Raw genomic sequence first — 5066 nt, forward strand, 5'->3', positions numbered from 1 at the left:
AGGAAGGAAGGAAGGAAGGAAGGAAGGAAGGAAGGAAGGAAGGAAGGGGAAAGAAAGAGAAAGAGAAGAAAGAAAGAAAGAGAAAGAAAGAAAGGAAGGAAGAGAAAGAAAGAAAGAAAGAAAGAAAGAAAGAAAGAAAGAAAGAAAGAAGAAAGAAAGAAAGAAAGAAAGAGAAAGAAAGAAAGAAAGAAAGAAAGAAAGAAAGAAAGAAAGAAAGAAAGAAAGAAAGAAAGAAAGGAAGAAAGAAAGAAAGAAAGAAAGAAAAGAAATAAATCAGTCTGGGCGGCCCTTTGCATCTCTCCCCAGGACAATTTCCGTATTTTGCCTCGCATCAATAAACTTCTCCTGAGACTTACACCACAGGAGAGATTTTAGGTTCCTCCAGAGTACAAGGTCAAGAACCTGGACAGTTGCCAATCTTTCAGTTCACTTTCTGCTTTAGACCTGCTGTTCGTGGTTCCCACCTCTTTCCAGATATCTGGTTCCCTGGGTAAGCAGTGTTATGGTGAGAAGCTCATGGTGAGGCTCAGGATGAGAGGAACTGGGACCAATTGGCAATGTCTGTCATGGCTTGGGAACAGGGAGTGGTGGCTCAGAGGCCATCTAATTGTCTTGCTTCTTGGGGCTGACTTCCACCTCCGTAAGGGCTGCTTAGCTTAGCTTGGAACCCCTCATTAAAAGAACTTTGTTTCAGTGTGAGGGGGACTAGAATACAAAGATGTCATCACTCTCTGACCCAGATTCTACTCTCAAAACTAGAAGCTCACAGTCCAGGAAGCAAGATGAGACAAATATTATTGATACAAAGAATAGAAGGTAGGGGCACCTGGATGGCTCAGTCATTAAGCATCTGCCTTCGGCTCAGGTCATGATCCCAGAGTCCTGGGATCGAGCCCCACATCGGGATCCCTGCTCGGCAGGAAGCCTGCTTCTCCCTCTCCCACTCCCCCTGCTTGTGTTCCCTCTCTCGCTGTGTCTCTCTCTGTCAAGTACATAAATAAAATCTTTAAAAAACACACACACACAAAGAATAGAAGGTTGACGGGGATCCATGCAGCAGGACTCAATGAGTTTCATCCACCTGGATGGGTTGGGGGAAATCAGAGAAGGCTTCCTGGAGAAGGTGGCCTTAATATAGGACCTGAAAAAAAAATAGATAAGATTTGGGCAAAGGACAATAGCCTATAGCCCAAAACTCCAGAGAATTTCCTTGCAACTTGCAGCCAAGTGCTATTAAGCATCAAGGGGAACTGAGAGAAGAAATGTGGAAGGAAGCCCCCATGATTCCCTTCCTACAGCTGGACACAGCACCAAGAGCCCAGCCTGCTGGGAAGCAGGTCAAGAAGGTCATGCAGGTTAAACAGGCTTTTATTTTTATTTATTTTTTTTACAGTTTTGTTTATTTAAGTAATCTCTACACCTGATGTGGGGCTCAAACTCACCACCCCGAGAGCAAGAATCACCGCTGCTCTAACTGAGCCAGCCAGGCGCCTCCAAACAGGTTTTTGTGTTTGTGATGGCTTGGCCTTCATGGTGGTAAAATGTCAGGCGCCCACTACAGCATTCATTTTCACTTCACACTTTCAGTTCAGGTAGGAAAACCCCCCAGGGGCAACCCCCTACGCCCTCCCACCCCCCACGCCCTCACCTGAAAGTTCCCTTAACACGCCCTCAGCCTAAGTCAGGCTGCAGGCTGCAGGGCACCCGCCGAGCACAGACAGACATGCTGTCTGAGCGGACCGTGTCCGGTATTTCTGGGGCTTTGGCATTGTTCTTAGGTGGGGATGGCACTTGGTTGGTGGGTCGGTTCTCTTTTAATCATCCTTTTGTACTGAGCCAGGTCACAAAAAGGTTTTGTGTGCCCCGGTGCTTCCTACTATTTGGAACTCCCCTGACACAGGGATAAAAAATATGAACCCTCTCCCCTGACAAAGGCACAGACGTAAAGTCTTTTGCACACCTGGGAAGGATGGAGACCCCATCACAGCTGACCCAGTGAAAAAGCCCTGGGAGAGGCCATCCGCCAATTGGTTTCTCCAAGGAGAATGGGACAGGTATTGTCCTTGTCATTTGGTATGTGAGAAAAGGGGCTCAGAAAGTTGAAGGGACTTGCCCAGAGTCACATGACCAGCCATGGCAGAGGGTGGAACTAAGTGCTCCTTGCAGAGTCTCCCTCCGTGCTGGGTACTCAGATGCGTCCTTGCCCTGGAAGGAGGCCCATCTGAGGAGCCAGATACTCTGATTCCAGAAGGTATTTCTATCTGCCCACAGGGAAACCAGGCAGGGAGCTGGGTTTCCTGGTGCTCTGTGCATCCTGTTGCTGTCGGATGTTGTCTCGTTAGGCCCTCCATCCAAAGGCCTGCATTTCCTGCCCTTACCTAATTTGGACACCACACAGGTCGGTGGCCACACCAGACCTGGGTGAAGCTCAACATGCCAGCAGCCACCACGCTGGCATCCCTCTTCTAGGCTGGACTCTGCGTGGGGTAAGCCATTCCTGGATAGGAGGGGGCTGTTTTCTAAGGGAATTATGGAGAGAGGGGGAGTTTGGCTGGGGCAGCTGGGTGCAGGGAGGAAGCTTCCAGAAGTGGCAGGGTGGGGACATGGGAACTGAGAAAGCCTTGCACTGTCTGTCACTCATTCGTGACCAGGGCTGAGAACTAAACTGGCACTGTTTCCTGTCTCACCTCAGGTATGACTTTGGCAACACTCAGCCATTGCTCTCTGTCTCAGGCCAACGCCCCTTCTCAGCTTCTGTGGGCAGGGTCACCTCTGCGCCTACAGAGCAAGGGTCTCGTCTTCTGATTTGGGGGATGTGAACTCTAGTTCCAGCTCCCCTGCTGTTTTGTTGGGTGACGTCAGGAGACTACATCCCCACCCCTGGACTGTTTTCTCGATGCTAAAATGATGGAGCTGAATTAGATGAGAGGTTTTCAATCTGCTCCTCAGACTGCCTGGAAGAGAGGGCATGGGTGATATGAACGCAGATTTTACCTGACTTAGGAATAGGGGTTCCATCGATTGTAAAAATTGTTCTGCTCTCTTAAAATTTTTAAAAACAGGGGCGCCTGGGTGGCTCAGTTGGTTAAGCGTCTGCCTTCGGTCAGGTCATGATCCCAGGGTCCTGGGATCGAGCCCCACATTGGGCTCCCTGCTCAGTGGGGAGTCTGCTTCTCCTTCTCCCTCTGCCATTCCCCCTGTTTGTGTGCTTGCTCTCTTGATCTCTCTCTCTCTCACTCTCTGTCAAATAAATAAATAAAATCTTTTTTAAAAAGTTTAAATATACTGGATTATAATAAGCACTGCCATTTATCGAGCTCTTGGGATATGCCAGGTGTATTACTCTTAATAACCTCACACAGTAGGTGAATTATCCCCATTTGAAGATGCTCATAATAATAATAATAAGCACTTCCAGGTATTACATTAATTTACTTAAATCCTTACGAAACCCATCTTACAGATGAGAAATGGGAAACCCGAGGCATTTGGTATCTTGAACAAGGCCACCAGGTTGGAATTTCAAGCTACAGGATGTGCTGCCCTCCCCCTTACACTCTTACTTGGGGTCCACTCCATTTGAGGCAGCCTCTTTCCATCCAAATGGGGTTCATTCATTAGCGAGTTTTTGAGCACCTACTACGTGTAGGGACTGCGCAAGGCACTGAAGACCCAGGAATAATGAAGGCCCAGTCTCTGACCTTGACAAGCTGTGGGGCCTTTGCCAAGTGGTTTAACATCTCCGAGCCTGCTTTATCTGTGAAATAACAATACCCATAATTTTTATTTTATTTTATTTTATTTTTTAGATTTTATTTATTTAGAGAGAAGAGAGAGAGCACAGCCAGGGGTGGGGAGGAGTGGAGAGAGAGAATCTTAAGTAGATTCTGCACTGAGCATAAAGCCTGCCCTGGAGCTAGAACCCAGGATCCCGAGATCATGACCTGAGCTGAAGTCAAGAATCCGCTGCTTAACCAACTGAACCCCGCAGGCGCCCCTTATTTTATTAAGTGAGCTCTACACCCAGTGCGGGGTTGGAACTTTCAACCCTGAGATCAAGAGTCACATGCTGGGGCGCCTGGGTGGCTCAGTTGGTTAAGCGACTCCCTTCGGCTCAGGTCATGATCCTGGAGTCCCGGGATCGAGTCCCGCATCGGGCTCTCTGCTCGGCGGGGAGTCTGCTTCTCCCTCTGACCCTCCTCCCTCTCATGCTCTCTCTCTATCATTCTCTCTCCCTCTCAATAAATAAATAAATAACTTTAAAAAAAAAGAGTTGGGTGCTTAACCTACTGAGCCATCCATGGTGCCCCACCCCTTGCCTCACTCTTTTTTAAAGATTTTATTTATTTATTTAAGAGAGAAAGAGAGAAGGCGCCTGGGTGGCTCAGTTGGTTGAGCGACTGCCTTCGGCTCAGGTCATGATCCTGGAGTCCCGGGATCGAGTCCCGCATCGGGCTCCCTGCTCAGCAGGGGGTCTGCTTCTCCCTCTAACCCTCTTCCCTCTCGTGCTCTCTGTCTCTCATTCTCTCTCTCTCAAATAAATAAATAAAAATCTTTAAAATAAATTAAAAAAATAAAAAAAATAAAAAATAAAAGTCACATGCTGTATTGACTGAGCCAACCAGGCGCCCCAATATCCATAATTTTTATATTATAAAGTTGTATGGATTACATTAAATTGTGGCTGTGGACATTATTCTGTAGAATTTAAAGTCCATACAAATGTTGGTTAGTTCCATTATTAATCTGGTTGGAGAAAAGCCTAGTGCGGAACTGGTTACAAACTAAGCACGGTAGGGCGGGGAGCTTCCTGAGAGACGGGGCACCGGGAAGCCTTCACGGATTGAAAGAGGAGTCCAGACGGAAGTTCAAGAAGGAAGGTCTGCCAGAGAAAGGAAGCCTGGGGCGAAGGTGTGAGCAGAAGGGCAAGCAAGTAGAACTATCTGGGAAATGGCGGAGCATCCGGTGGAGCAGGGGAGCTGGGCGGGGCTTCCGGCAGCGGCAACTGAGCCGCATGCGCCGCCCTGGCTGTCCCCGCCCAGTACACCATGTTGGCGTGGGCGGGC

At 48.4% G+C, this 5066-nt stretch overlaps 1 protein-coding gene across 6 annotated transcripts in view; it reads left to right on the top strand.

The window, feature by feature from the left end:
- The window catches only part of CNR2 (cannabinoid receptor 2), a 30420-nt gene that overhangs the window by 17043 nt on the left and 8311 nt on the right, over positions 1-5066 (top strand). For 3 of the 6 annotated variants that reach the window (XM_035019502.1, XM_035019503.1, XM_035019501.1), the window contains one exon: positions 2272-2486. The exons of 2 other annotated variants lie outside the window; for them this stretch is intronic. The gene's annotated coding sequence lies outside the window, so the exon portion shown is untranslated. Of the gene's footprint in view, positions 1-2271; positions 2487-2692; positions 3802-5066 lie in introns of those variants that run through there. One more of the 6 variants, XR_004681768.1, reaches the window with a different exon arrangement.

The sequence above is a fragment of the Mirounga leonina genome, unplaced genomic scaffold, assembly GCF_011800145.1.
Source record: "Mirounga leonina isolate KUSES-001 unplaced genomic scaffold, KU_Mleo_1.0 Mir_173, whole genome shotgun sequence".
Taxonomy (NCBI): domain Eukaryota; kingdom Metazoa; phylum Chordata; class Mammalia; order Carnivora; family Phocidae; genus Mirounga; species Mirounga leonina.